General features: G+C 42.2%; 1 protein-coding gene and 1 long non-coding RNA gene across 2 annotated transcripts in view; one reads left to right on the top strand and one right to left on the bottom strand.

Annotated features, from left to right (window-relative positions):
- The window catches only part of Smpd3 (sphingomyelin phosphodiesterase 3), an 85347-nt gene that overhangs the window by 59680 nt on the left and 9883 nt on the right, over positions 1-15784 (bottom strand). The gene's annotated exons all lie outside the window — the stretch shown is intronic.
- On the top strand, positions 8504-12779 carry LOC110342053. Its single transcript, XR_002384045.2, has 4 exons — positions 8504-8780; positions 10726-10756; positions 11121-11251; positions 12505-12779. It is a non-coding gene; the product is annotated as an uncharacterized LOC110342053 (long non-coding RNA).

Here is a 15784-nt window from a genome sequence, read left to right as displayed (position 1 = left end):
CTTTCTTTCCTGTCAAAGATATCCAGAGGCTCTTCCACATCTGTGACCCAAGCACAGAAGCCCTAGAGCCCAGCATCTTTATTCCATATAATGAGGGTAATGATAATGACAATTGTAATGAAGCCTAATTGTTAAAATGAGTGACAATACTAATAAAGACAGCAAGGAGTGAGGGAAAGAAGAGAGTCAACATAGTACCTACAGCTCTTGTAGAGAACTTGAGTTTGGTTCCCAGCTTCCATGTCAGGATGATCTGACTCCCTCTACTGGCCTCTGCAGGTAACTTCACTCCCAGGCACATACCACAACACAAACACACAGGCATATACTTAATTAAAAGCAAAAATAAATCTCAAAGTAGCTAACTATTGAAATATATTTAGAAGAGCACCTGACACAGGTCAGTGTGTATATGTGCTATCACTATTATTATTGTTATTCTTGTTACTGATGTTATTATTGCTGTAATTGTTCTTATTACTGATAACATTAACACTGTTACTATTTGTGTTACTCTTACCATTATTGTATGCACAGTTGTGATTTGGATATGCAATATCCCCCATGGGTTTTTATGTGTTGAATACCTGCTTCTCAACTGGTGTCACTGTCTTAGGAGGCTCTGGAGCCTTTGGGAGTTGGGTTTTAGTTGGAGGAAATAAGGGGACCTGTCTCTGAAAGTTATTCTGGATATTTTGATCTCAGGAATGCAATGCAAGGATAACTAATACAGGAACCAAGGCCATTTCATCTGAGGGTCATTTTAGTCTCATAATCCTGTACAGGAACAGGTACGCTTATTGTTGTTTTTCTTCCCAGATGAGGAAACTGGGGCTCAGAGAGATTGAGGGATGTGCCTTAAGATACCCAGCCTGATGCTAAGTCTGTATGCTTCTCCACTTGGCCTACCTGGAAAGGCTTAGAAGAGATGCTTCACTACTACCTAACAGTCCTTCCATTATCCATGAACAGCAGGGATGGAGGTTTTATTCCTCTACTTAATGCATGGCTGATAAGGACCAGGTGAGTTAAGTGGCTCCCAGAAGGGCCTGCTTCCTCTGGCTAAGCTGCTTTCCAGTCAGCTGATCAGAACTGCTCTTCAAAAATCACAATTTAACCATCCATTGTTCTATGCATGAGGCAGCTGCCCCCTAGGCCACCCCACTTGGTGCTGCCACAGTGATTAATAAGGATCTTCTGTGTTCACGTGAAGCCTCTCAGTCAAGGCCTCAGAGTGCTTTGCAAGCATTAATTAAGCTTTGTGGTAGTGACTCAGCTAGGTGGTGGCTCTATATGTCTTCAGCTGATGCAAAAAGAGAACAAATCACTCCCTCAGCAAACCATGGCCTTCTTCCCAGTCAGATCCAGTGGGCATTCCCCATTCCTGGTCATAATCATTTGCAGAGTAGATTTCCTTCTTGTCCTTTCATTTGTATATCAACCAATTCTCAGAAGCCATTTCCTATTTGTATTATAACCCTACCGCAGTCCTACGTGGTGCCCACGTGCTGGCCCAATTGCACGTTGGGGGCCGATATAGCTCCAGGCCAGTGCCTACCAGCATGACAAGGCTAAATGCATCTGTAAACAGGGGTCATGGGTGTTAACCCATCCCTGAAACGCCATCTACCCCCTCCATTCTTCCTGTACCCTCAGATCTGCTATCTCTCATATTCTACTTAATGTTCTGACTACCTGAGGTTTACTGGAAGGTAGGCAGAGAATTCTTAACTCAGGTTAAAGAGCTTAAGTGTGTACCTGAGTATGTAGAGAGTCCCAAAACAAAAAACAGGATATGGTCACAGGTGGGCTTCAGCCTGATAGTACAAACAAAAATTTATGTGTAATGAATGATGGGCAGGTAGAGGCAGTAGGGCCTGACACTGAGATTGGGAAGTAGAGATGGCTTTCCAACAAAGCTGTTGCAGTGAAACAGAGAGAAAGGATTTTAACTTAGAAAGGCTATCTCCAGGATTCGGTGACTATCTGGAGGTAATCCAACAGAAACTTTTACTTCCTGACAATGAGGCAAATCCCATCTGCTCTGGGAGGCAGAGCCAGGTGATTTCTGTGCGTTCAAGACCAGCCTGGTCTACATAGCAAGTTCCAGGTCAGCCAAAGTTACATTACACAATAAGACCTTGTCTTAAAACAGACATCAAAACAAAACAAAAACAGAAAAACCTGGGCAGCGATACACAATTATAATACCATCACTCAGGAGATGGAGGCAGGAGGATTAGAAATCTAAGGTTGTTCTTGTTGAGAATCCAGTTTGAGACCAGCCTGGGTCTCAATGCATGAGACTCTGTTAAAAAAAAAACCTAAATATATAAAGACTAGTTTTCTAGTCTCTGAAACGGTAAGATGAAAAAATTTCTCAGCATCATTAAACCCCAGCAGAAAATCTCAGCAGAAGGAGGAATTTATTTTGTGCTAGAGAGGAGGTTTATTTTGATTCTTACAAAACCATAATCTATCCCTTTCTTTTCCCAGAACCATGGAAGCCACATATGTTGGGCCAGGTGTTAAGAGCCAGGTTGAAGGATAGACCTCCTGAAAGTCAGGAGCTGGAAAAGTGTGCAGGAGGAAAATAAGACAAGGCTCAGAGAAGGAAAATGCATTTTTTTTGTTGAAAGAAAAGCAGGGCCCAGCTGTTTGAGGGCCCTGCCCAGGGGAAGAACTGGCAGAGAGGAAGCTCACCTCCTACTCAGGAGCTCTTTGCAGTCTGCTGCTGCTGCTGAGGGTTGAGAAGGAACGAAGGGATTTTTTTCTCCTTGGCTAGAAATCAAGAGGGCTGAAACTTGCCTCCTATACATATATATGCTTATTTATTTTACCTCCAGGGAACTCTGGCTAAGCTTCTGATTCCCCAGGGGTTACTAGAGTCTGGCTGTCCAGCAATGGTTCTCCCATTGAAGAGAAAGTTAAATTGAGAAAGTCCTTAGTGATTTCTTTCAGCTTAAAAAGTCTCTTTGAAAAGGGCAAACTTCTTCACCACTGTCCCTTGTCATGGCCCGACCCTGCTTTCTAGGATTTTAGTTAGAATCATAGGGCTTTGCACTAGTGTTCAAAGTTATTATCTCATTGATTTTCACAACAACCTACAAGCAGGCACTGAGATATCCTCAATTTATAGCCGAGGACACTGGGCTTATTGAAGTAAAGTGATTGGTTCAAGTTAACATGAAGGCCAAGACTTTGACTCAGGTTTTCTGGCCTCCTTCTCTCAAGGCACAATCTCTGGCACAGAACAGAAGAGATCATCTGTTTGACCCTATCCTGTGATCTGCCCCACAAGGTTGAAGATTTTACCAAGGAATCTGCAGAATACTACCAACAAATAGGGTTTGGCTTTTTTCCCTTGGGGTCTTAGTCTTATACCTTAGACCTGTGCTTCTGGCTTAGTCAAGGGACCCTTGGGCCAACTCATTGTTTATTCACTGGCTTGACACTTATATGTCCAGGGACACTGAGCATGGAAGAAGAGTGGCACAAATGAAAATATCAGGGAGGCATCTGGCAGTTCTGAAGCCTGAAGTGTGCTGGAGGATCTGATGGGACAATGTCAGGCCATGGCAAGTCTCAAAGTTACCCTAAGCATTTCAGAGTACTGTTATTATTGCAAGGATGAGCAGGTAAATGGCCAAGCCAGACCAGGTTGGACCTTGATGGTAGAAACATGTAGAATAAATATTTTTACTGTAAGAGAAGTAGAGGAACACTATCCTGAAGAGATAGGGCTTGGGTTTGCCAACTCTCTGCTGTGGGGAAATCAGCCAAACACATGGACCTCCAGCTTCCACCACAGAGCCTAACAATGTAAAGTTAGGTGCTCAGGGGGATGCTGAGTGAGTGGGTTTAACTAGAAGAAGCAGGTACCTCAGATGTTGATTGTGGGCCATATTTTCCTCAAGAAAAAAAAAACTTCAAATTTAAGACAAAACAAAAGTAAAAATATAATAAAGGCTTGATAGATCATCTTAACTATTGCAATAATAATCCTGTTTCATCTTTGCAAAGGCATAGCTCAGTTCAAAATAGAAACTTTATATGTATCAGGACATTTGCCTAGCATCTAACCAGGCTGAATAGATGTCAGACTTGAGCATACTACCAGGAAAGTGAATACTGATTTGATAACCCCATTTGATCTTTGACAACCTCATGTGCTATGTCATTATAAAGACTGAACACAAGGAAAAAGTGGTGTACTGACTGACCTAGGTCATGCTGACAACCAGTTCCTGACCATTCCTAGAAGCTTCTACGAGTCTCCCTAGGGCAGCCTGAATCTGATCCATGCTTGGTCTAGTAGCTCACCACTACAACTTGGCCCCTATACAAGTAACTCATTGATGGAAGTTGCCAGTAGTAACTCCTGAATATTTGAGAGAGACATGCTTCAAAAAGCTGTGAAACAATGAAAATCTCTTAACAACTGATTTAAAATCAATATGATGAGAGAAAGAACTGCTCAGAATAGGAATATCCCCAAGAGGCCAACAGACATAGCTACTTTCCTCATTGTTGTTTCCATCAGTGTGCTCATTTTCCACCCCGACCATGTGCAAACATTTAAATCTTCCATACAGACTCAGCATCAACCTCAGGCTGCTGGAGTAAATTAACAGAAACAACAATAATAACTATGTTTATAGGTTGTTAATCTCTGTCCAATACTTTAAATGTTTTTAGTTTGTCCTCTCATAAATCCACATGTTGATACAATTATTCCCACTTTACAGATGGGGAAGCTGAGGCATTCTAGATTCACTCAGCAACCAAATTTCAAAACCAAGATTGGATGGGGAATTGAAAATGACTGGGGTGGGGGGTGTTGATGCACTGTGAGCAGTCACCTTCAAATGTGGGAGCTGAGACATTAAATCAGAGAAAGAAAAGAGAGAGGTGTGGGCAGGATAGAAGGGCGAAGAAGGGCTTAGAAAGCGGGGGCAGGTATAAGATGGGTTCACTTGAGGATCCCCGTGTTCCCTAGGCTCAAGGCCCAGAAATACAATGGAAAGATAAGGCCTTCAAAGAGGCGACTCAAGGCCCCAGAGGGAACCATTTCCGGTCCTCCTGTCAGGTTCCCTGGCTTTCCCATGCTGGAGTCCACCTTTGCCACATCCCATTTCCTTGTTTGTTTTGGTGCATCTGAGTAGCCTATGTTTCATCCCATGAGCAAGAAAATAAACATCACCGTGGAGACAAACTCACTTGACTCCACTTACAGCAGCTAATGGTCCAAGATTTTCCAGCTTGAAGGCCCTTCTGCTTCTGTGAGCATTGCCTGAGAAGATTTGGCCATGGGAAAAAAAAAAGCATTAGGAGGCAGCAGGAAATAAACTGTGTCTGATCGGAAAGACTTGGACTAGTGCTTTATGGGTATGTTAGAAGCAACACTTCCAGTAGAACAGCAACACAGGCTGCTTCAAGCAGCCACTGGCACTCTGGTTTGCAAATTGAATACATTTCCCACTCCCTTCCTGCACATCTGCAGGGAGCAGGTGCAATAGCAGAAGGGACTGGCTCCGAAAGGACTTGTTGCTTGTGCTTTCAAAGGGGAGCAGGGATTATCCTTCTGTCCCCAGATGATCCTGATCTGAGCTTTAAAGGTCAGGAGGTAAACAGCAAACATGGTCATAGAGAGCAAAGGGTTTTCCAGGAAGTCATGCTGGGAAGCAACATCGAACCCCTGCTTTTTCCGTGCCTGATTATGGGAGGAAGAGCATGAGCTTGATTATTTTTATAAAAGGCAAGCCTGAAGTTTCTATGTTGTAGAACCTTCCACCTGTGCCAGGACTTTGACTAGGAGCTAATAGAGTCACAACTGTTTCTCTGGCCTGGAGAGAGAGACAGACCTGGACACAGATAACTATGCCACATCCTAGTGTCCAGAGCCCCCAAAAGGCTATGATTCATCAGTGTCTAGAGCCTGAAAACTACAGGAACATCAAAAGGTCCCAGCAGAGAGCAGAGGGTTCTTGTGGCTTGGTGGTAGAGTACTTACTTAGTGTGCTGAAGACCCTGGGTTCAAAATCTTTACCATTAAAAAAAATCTGAGTGTACAGTGTTAACAATGGGCTAAGCAGGCCAGCCTGACTAGATAGAGGGAGTCTCTGTGATATAACCAAACATGGTTACCATGAGGGGATAAAGGCTGTGATGGCTATGCTCTGTGTGTAAAAAAAAAAAAAAAGGGTAGACTTGTGTGGGTCTAAGTAACTGCAGTGTTACGGACCTACAGTTGGTCCTGGCCTGCCAGATACCTAGAGGTGGATGTGGAAACCCTGGAGTTTGATTGCTGGTGATTGGGATCCAGGACATAAAAACCAAGACCTATCAGCTTTCTTGCTGGGCTCAGTTTGATCCAGTCTTGTCATGTTAGATACTGCAAAGCTCTGTATAATCAGTCCTTCCAGACAAGGAACTAGCCAGGGCTTCAGGACTGCTTAGTGCTCTTCCCTTTAGCAATGTGGTTCTAAAAAATTCAACAAGCCCCCATCATGACCTAGACACCACAGTTCTGGGCTGCATTTCCAGAGAAGAATCTGGGAAGACCTGAGGGCACTGGGCCTCAAGACTCCTGCACATCCAGGAACACACTAGCTTCTGTTTCAGTAAGGGCTTGGGTACAGGCAATTGGCACCACAACCCTGTCTTCTGGGGGAGTATCATGATCAGGTGTAGTCGTCCAGCTATGAAGAAATGGGAAATGGGGTTGTGTTGATACTGGCCTGTCCTAGTTATCCTTGCTAGCAATGAGGGTCTATATAAGACCACTATTTTCCAATGGGCCAAACTGCTCCTGGTACCAAGTGGGTTTGTCTTAGGAGAGAGGAGTAAATTTAGATCTCTAGTGAGGAAAATAACAACATGGAGCTGGAAATCTAGCAATGAGTGTGGAGGAGGCCACACACCCAAAATCAGCTTTGACCTGACAGCAGCAGAAGTTGTCTCACTTTCCTACTCCCCACTACCAACATCTATTCTCGGCTATGGTTTGAACATCTCCACCAACACACATTTGAGGTGTAACCCCCATTGTGAAAGGTGGACACTTGATCTAAATGAGACAGACTGTTGGGAGGTAATTAAGATTAAATGAGGCCATAAGGGTGGGGCCCTAATCCAAGGGGACTGTGTCTTTTTATAAGAGAAAAGGCCTAAACTAGAATTGTCTGTCTTGCCATAATGATACCTTATGCTGCCCTGGGCCTCTCCAGAAAGTGCCTCCAAACAAGGACCTCACCAGATGTGGCCACTTGATCCTGACCTTCCCAAACTTCAGCACCATAAGCCAGACAAACCTTTCTTCTTGTTAAATTACTTGTTCTCTGGTATTGAGTTATAGTACCATTGGAAGCACTAAGACATCCCACCATCTCTTATCCCTCCCTGCCATGCTAATCATAATTTCTTTTCATCTCTAGTAATGTATAAGAACATTTTTCAGAGGTAATACATAAACTTAAACACATAAAACACCACTGTGGTTCCCTTATGTACATATTTGGTGCAGATGCTTTTCCTTCTCCCTAGTCATGCTTTTTATTGATTGCAATATGGGTTGTGATTCTGTGGCGAGAATCAATTTTGTAGGTGTCAATAAACTAAGAGGAAGATTAATTCAGACACCAAAACTGAGCATGGCAGCTATTTTGGGTCAAGTCCACTTTTCATTCCTGAATGGACTGTGGCTCATCTATTCTTACTCCATGTGACTCCTCAGCCTTCATTTTAAACATTGAATTTGGGCACATGCCTATGAGGAAGTCCTAGACTAATGCTCAATTTTGCTCCCCAGTCCATTCTACTGTTACTATAAAAACAACATAGAAGAGAATTTGGAAACATGTCATATAGAATCCTCATCCTTCTCATAGTGAATATTCTGTTTGACCTTCCCCTTCAATCTGGATTCATTGTGTAATGACTATACCAGGATACTCTTTATGGTCTATTTACTCAATTAATGTTAGATGTGTCTCCATGTGGCCTTAGAGTCTTTGAGAGCATCATTTCCAGTGGCTGCAGAATGTTGTGTCGAGTGGGTAGACATGCATTATTTAATCATTTGCCTTCTGTGCACATTATTGCTGGAAGCCAGGTCATCTGACCCGATTTGGCTCATAATGCACATTTGCTAGTCCCGGTACAGGGAGGAAGCATTTATTCATAAAACATTTACTAACTGTCAGCCAAAAGCAAGCACTGTACCAGTGAGAAGATGGGATTGAGGGAGTAAGTAAGAAAATGTGGTCTGTAGTACCCAGTTGCTTGAAAGTTTGACTGTGGCAAGGAGGCAGGCCCCCAGGTGTCACTTAATGAGGGGAACTGATAGGACTGCTGATTTCCAAGGAAATTATCCCAGACCTATTTTAATGAAGATAGGCTCTTATGTAATTGGGACTTGTCTTTTAGACATTAGACATTTATTAGTTACTGATGATAAAGCAATAAAGTTTGGAAGTAATTTAATCAAAATGAATAAGCAGATTCTTGGGATTTTTCCTACAGTTACATTAATTATAGTCAGAATCAGTGCCTTTGGATGTTTCCTGAGACGGGAAGGGACTTAGAGCTGTCCTGATGGGAAAAACCTGGGCCTTTCCCCATATGGATTCTCAATTATCACATACAGTGGCTGGAGTAGGGAGACTGGAAACTACCGTTTGATGTAAGAATACCCACTGCTTACTGAGCTCCTGCAGCAAGACAGCCGCTGTAGCAGGCACTTTACTGAGAAATATGACTTTCGCATTGAGTCTTTTATGGTAGGTACTATTTTCTCCATATTTAAGGAGGAGGCTGTGAATTAGAAAAGTCAAGCGACTTGCTAGAGGTTTCTTAGCAACATCTCTTCTCTGAAACAAGATAGCTGTATACGATTTAATGAAACCATTTTCCCAAAGAGTGGTCTCATGAACATTTTGCCTTCCAAAATAAAATGCTTAACTGGATAACAATCCAGTCTAGGGAAGAGAAATTATATATAATAATTTTAGAAAGCTCTCAAACTAATTTACATTCCAATGAGAGTATGTACTTTGAACTGAAATTTATAAGAATATATGTTTAGAATTAGTAAAGCTTATTTTTATCCTTTCAAACGAGACTGTACTTTGTAGTTATAAAAGCCTTTGAATTAAATGCCGCATAATTTGGGCTAAATCCTCACTCATTTTATTGGTAGATTAAAAACCTTAGAGTATTTACCGACTTCGTGTTCTGCCCAGAAAAGTCAGGAGACCAGACCAGAAACCGCTGGCCAGTGAATCTCAGCAGTGGGGCAGAGTCTATCTTTTGAACTGGCAGCTGGATGTGTATGGTCAACAGAAGGAAACTCAGAGTCTCTCCAGGACCAGAGCAGCTTTGAAAATTCAACCTTGCTGCTTTTCTTGATTACTTCAATAACCTAGTTTGTATAATCATGCAAGTTAGAGAGAGCCATAGGTTTCATTTTTGGATGGCACAGTGTGGGCGATAATTTATTCTGATTCATTCGTGGGAACCTTCTTTTCCACCTGACTGGGAATGCCTAAATGTTCTCATTGCCACCCACGGGGGCATCCCTGTCTCATGTTCAATCCCTTTTCCCCACCATTAGGTTCTCAAAGAGACCCATTTGCAGGCATGTCCACCATCCCTGCCTATCTACAAGGGTTGTCCAATCTACAGGCTCATATATGATACACCCTTGAAGCCCTGTAATGAGTTTGGAGTTAGAGATAAATTCAGGAGTCCTTAGCGTGTAGAGAGGAGCTACATCCCTGACAGGAATGAGTGAGGTCATCTGGAGCACAGGCAGATGGGTCAAGCGAGGGAACATATGTGTCTTATCTTAGAAATATCATGTGACCTACTACCATGCAGGATGCAGAGGTGAAAAATGTACACTGAGGCATGAGAACTATCTTGGAGGAATGAAACATTCAGGGCAAAGAAAACAGCATTCCAAACAGAGAGTGACCAAACAGTCCTACCCAGACTTCTATCTGATGCACTTTTTTTGTTACATTTTACCCAATCTTCCATGAATATATTTCCTCAAATCTTGAAAATTATGACCTTATGAGAGTAGTATTCTTCTATTTTTATATTCTTTTAAGTCAATTTTTAAGGTCATAGAATATTATATGATCATTAAAGAATACTAGAAGAAAAAGTAGAAAAAATATAAATGTCTTGATTCTAATCTTCCAAACACACCAAATGTTAATTTTTGAATATTTTCTTTTGGCTCTTTGGTGGCTTAGGATTTTTGATGCAATTATAATTACACTATATAAAATGTGCACTAAATTTAACATTCATATTGCACGTATCAATCTATGGCAGTCTTTTGAAACATGGCAAACATCATTCCAACCACATCAAACTCTGTACCACCTTTTAATTCACTCTTAATTATACCACTCCTTTCTATTTTCATGTATGTTTTGGTTACTTGATATTAGGCTCTCAGAGTAGTATGTAAATTTATACCCACAACTGTCATTTGGCCAGCTTCTTGTATTTCTTGTGACAGATTTTTGCCTCACATATTTTGATGTTAAGGTACTGAGTGTACAAATGTTCAGAACAGCAATGCCTTCACAATTGTGTCTATGAATATGAAATTACCCTTTTATGCTGCTTGATGCTGCTTATTGCCTTAAATTGTGCTTTGTCTGATCCAGCCACTCACGCTTTTCTTTTGTTTGCATTTACCTGCTATAGCTTTGCCTGCCTCACAGTCGTTTTATTTCAGGTAAGTCTCTTGTATTAATTTAATCTGGGGACCTTTGTCTTCCACCAGGGGAGTGTTAAATGCTTATACTGATTGTTGTAACCATTCTAGGTGGCTTCCTGCCAGTGTTTTGTGTTCCTGTATTTCCTTTCTTTTGTGACTTTTGAGCCATAGCTGGTGATTTCTTCTTTTCTTTCCTGCAGTGATGTGGAAGAAAGACATCTTGTTTCTCACCCCACTGATCTGCCTTCTGTTGTCTCCAATGAGTATTTTAATTTGTCTCTGTGTTCAGTTTCTAAGCAGCTCAGCTCCTCTCAGCCTGCCCTTCTCATCTCCACAGAAAGGGTCTAAAGTATTGATGTTGATTTTTGTTTGCCAACTCCAGGAAGGGAGTCCTGAGTGTTTGGAGCAGGAATGAACAGGCCACTTTCAGGAGGTGTCCTCATTGCTTCTTGAGAGACGAGGGACACCAAACCCAGAAGGTGTATACATCTGACACTGGTGGACACTGGCAAGGTAGAAAGTATTCTTTATCACCTGTGTGTGGGAGCCCTTCCTTCAGGCTCTTCAGGCCCTGGAGTGAGAAAAGTAGCCTGGCATAGATGAGGTCTGTCAGGAGGAGGGTCTTTGGGTAGAGGAACAGAGGAAGGGTATGTAGGGGACCTGATCTGGTTCTTCCCTAGATAGGTGGTACAGGGCATATCAGTCTCAGGTATGACATTTCCTAGCACACAAATTATTTTAAAATGTCCTTTACATGACTTGTAAATGGAATTTCAGTGAGGGCTTTTCTGGTATCTCCATTTGTCCTTTGTCTTTGAAAGGTAGTATTCTGATATACTCTCTACAGTGCAATTAGCAGCCTCAAATGGTTTGTTTAAATTTCAACACTGGAATTAATTTATTCAAATGGTTGCTCTTCTGTATTCCCTATCACAAAGGTCCTGATTGTGGGAGGCCACTGCTATACCCATATGTAAGTACTGAGGTCTGCAAAAGGTCAGCAGACTAGCTGAGTTGCAACAACTCGCTTCACACCCTAGAAGGTCTTTAGAAGAAGCACAAATGAGGCAGCCCTGTCTTCTAGGGTTCCTGAACAGCAGGACTTGAGACTGACGTGCTGTCACTGATTCTATTTGACTGGACCAAAGTTTTCCCAAGAATGTTCTTAGAGACAGGCAATCTGCCAGAGATCTGCTGGTGAGAAGAGGGAGCATAGCACATGAAGTGGTTAGTGCTTTGGTAGGCCAGTGTAACTTTTGGATAAGGATGATGAAGGCAAGTAGCACCCCAGAAATGTCTACTGGACTCCACAGGCTGGTGTCTCACACATACAAAGTTTCTCTGGTACCAGAATTAAGAGGTAACATCACCAGGTCAAGGAAGCCTGGAGGCTGGGACAAGGCCAGGCTTGGTCCTGGAAGATAAAATCACAATGCTAACCTTCATGATGCTCCAGCCTACATGGTCAGGATGACCATTGCCAAACCCTCAGAGTGCCAGATTAGGAAACTAAGGTCCAGAGATGTAGGTGATATATCCAAGGTCACTCAACAAACCTACGTAAATGTCTTACCTCATCTCAAAGTATTTCAGTGCATTGGTTTTCCTCCCATATGTGCTGGTGTGTACTCTCTAACTCAGGTTTTAACACCTAGACATGAGTGTGTGTATATGTTTCTCCCAGCAGAATTAGCCACTCTTCTGTGCCCTCTGCCCATCCTTCATCTTGCTACACTATAATTATTTGTCTCTGTTTGCCCTTGCAGGACTGAGTACCTAAGAGCAGGACTGTGGAGCTGTGCTCTACACACAGTCAGCACACAGTGGATTTTATTTTTTTAAAGTTAATTTATTTACAACCCTCCACTCATGCAGAGGTTACCATGGCTTTGTCCTCTTAAGTATGTAGTCTCTTTACAATGCTAATGGCCTTGATTCGATTATTACAAATTACATACATGTATCAAATTACCACACTGTACCTCATAAATATGTGTAAACACTATGTCAATTAAAATAAATGAATAAACAATGATACTTTAAAAATCAATCATTTTGAGATTATGTTCTTTAAAAAAAGATTTATTTATTTTTATGTGTGTCGGGGTTTTGCCTGCATGTTTGTGCATGCCTGGTACCCATGGAACTAGAGCTATGGAATATCTTTGAACCACAGAAATTGAATGTGGGTCCTCTGGAAGTGAACTATCATGCAGGTTGAGATTCAACATGGGTCCTTGGAAGAGCAGTCAAGGCTCTTAACTGCTAAACCATCTCTTCAGCCAAAGGTTAAGAACTATAAAACTATGGCTGCTCAGATTCCATTGCTTTTGTGCTATCCCTGTGGAGAATGCTTCTTTAAAAATATTTTCCTCCCAGAACTCAGGAGCTAAAGGCAGGCGAATCTCTTTGAGTTCAACGCTGGCTTGTTCTATATACCAAGTTCTAGCCAGGGCTACCCAGTGAGATTCATGACTCAAAAAATAAAAAAGAATTAACTAACTCACTTAAGTCAGAGACTGTCTAATTTACTTCTATTTCTTCTGTGTCTGGCATAGGAACCATGTATGGGAGTAAACTGTGAACACTTGCTGAGTATTTACTGTGTGCCAGTCTGTATGTTTGAGGTTGATCATAGGAACCTCTAAGAACTGGTGTATCAGAGTTGTCATTTCAGAATGACAGGTAAGAAGGCTGCTACTGTCACAGCCATGAAGTAACCATAAACCAAATTTCCCAAGCTCCAGACACTGCAAATGTCGATGCTTTTACTATTCAGATGATTTCCCAATCTGATTTTCTTCATCAGAAGTCATTACCAAACCCTATGGCATTCAGCATTATATTGGTAGACATTGTTGTTGGAGTCAATGCCCTGATGAGCCCATAGCATTCTATTAGTGAAACTTTTGCAATTGCCAGGGGACCTATCAGTGGACAACTTGGCAAAATCTTTGTGGCTTTGCCCACCCTATATCTAGCCTTCCAGTACTGTAGAGAGTGTCTGGAAGCCTAGCATGACTTTTCAAAGAAAATACAGTGAGACACCATGATCTCTTACATTGACTATCACGTTGTGCATAAAGACTCCTCTTTTATTCATCAAGGAATTCTCTTATAGCTGTAAAAGCTACTCTCCCACTCCACCCCTTGTATTCTTCACAGAGCTGAAGGTGCCTCTTGGAAGAAGTACCACAGTCCTACCCTTCTCCTTTCCTGCCTTTGCTTTCCATTGTTATTAGAATTATAGCCATGGAGAGAAATCTGGTGCAGATTGTGACTGCAGCCATTTCTGATCTTTCTATAAGCCTTGCCACTTATAGAAAAATAAGCAGAATAAATTTAAGATGGCAAGTCCTGAAAAATCTCCTTTTGTGAAACAAGCTCTCTGCATGGGAGGGGTTGTCCATGATGGGTGCTCCACTCAGAAAGAGCTGTGGTGACCTTGACTTAGATCCTCACAGCAACTACTCTAGGAGGCAACCATTTGGAGGTGCTATTGGGGAACCATAAACCAAATGACAAAACTGCCTGTCTTCTAGAGCAGAGGGCAAAGGCCTCAGTCCAGGACAAACATGCTGCCTCCACTCACACAGAGAAGGCCTTTCCTATGCTTTGTGTTTGGGGTGAGTAACACAGCTGTTCAAGGTATCTGTGCTTTTTGGTAGCCTCTGCTGCCTGCCTCTTGCAGTAGATGACCTATCCTGCCTAGTGCTTTTGTGAAGATCAAATGAGAGGGAGTAGTATAACCTGGATATGGTGGAATATGCCTGGAATCCTAAGATTTAAAAAGTGGGATGAAGAGTTCAGGGCCAAACTTGGTTATGTAATGAGTCAGCTGAAGCTACTTGAGACCCTATCTCAAAAGAAGAAAAGGGGGAGAAAAAAAAGGAAAGAAAGAAGCCATGTTAATTATTTGGAAACAGAGTGTTAGTAGGCATGCTGGATGGTGGTTGCTATCTTCCACAAGCTCTGGCCTTGGATATGCTTGATTCATACACATACTGTTGCCACAAAATGAGCACATCTAGTGGGATGCTCCAAGCTGGTGGTTTTCTAACTTATGTCCCTCTGCTTAGGAATGTATTTGGTTCCTTATTTTTATTTTTTATTTTTTGTTTTTTCGAGACAGGGTTTCTCTGTGGCTTTGAAGGCTGTCCTGGAACTAGCTCTTGTAGACCAGGCTGGCCTTGAACTCACAGAGATCCACCTGTCTCTGCCTCCCTAGTGCTGGGATTAAAGGTGTGTGCCACCACTGCCCAGCTTGTATTTGGTTCTTGTAGCTACTTTTCTTATTGCTATGACAAAATACCAAACAAGAAACAACTTTAGAAAAGAAAGGGGCCGGGCGGTGGTGGCGCACACCTTTAATCCCAGCACTCGGGAGGCAGAGGCAGGCTGATCTCTGTGAGTTCGAGGCTGGGCTGGACCAATAGCCTCCAAAACAATACAGAGAAACCCTGTCTCGTAAAAACCAAAAACCAAAAAAAAAAAAAAAAAAAAAAAAAGAAAGAAAAAAAGGACTGTAGGATGTTTCAGTGGGTAAAAACTCTTGACAATTTCCAGGAACCATAAAGTAGAAAATCAAATCTCAAAAGTGTCCTTTGACCTCCGTTTGTCAGCTATACCATGGCTACACACACACACACACACACACACACACACACACACACACACATACACAGAGTTAATTTTAATTACTTAATGTATTTAAAAGCATATTTGTGTATCATACATACATACATGCTTTTTTGAGACAGGGTTTCCCTGTGTAGCTTTGGAGCCTGTCCTGGAACTAGCTTTTGTAGACCAGACTGGTCTTGAGCTCACAGAGTTCTGCCTGCCTCTGCCTCCCAAGTGTTAGAACTAAAGATGTGGGCCACCACCACCTGGCCCATATTTTTGTGTGTGTATTTTTGGTTTTACGAGACAGGGTTTCTCTGTATTGTTTTGGAGGCTGTCAGTCCAGCCTGGCCTTGAACTCACAGAGATCTGCTTGCTTCTGCCTCCCGAGTGCTGGGATTAAAGGTGTGCTGGGATTAAAGG

This window comes from Mesocricetus auratus, unplaced genomic scaffold (genome assembly GCF_017639785.1).
Source record: "Mesocricetus auratus isolate SY011 unplaced genomic scaffold, BCM_Maur_2.0 Super-Scaffold_100062, whole genome shotgun sequence".
Lineage (NCBI taxonomy): Eukaryota > Metazoa > Chordata > Mammalia > Rodentia > Cricetidae > Mesocricetus > Mesocricetus auratus.
This window is presented reverse-complemented; position numbering and strand designations above follow the sequence as displayed.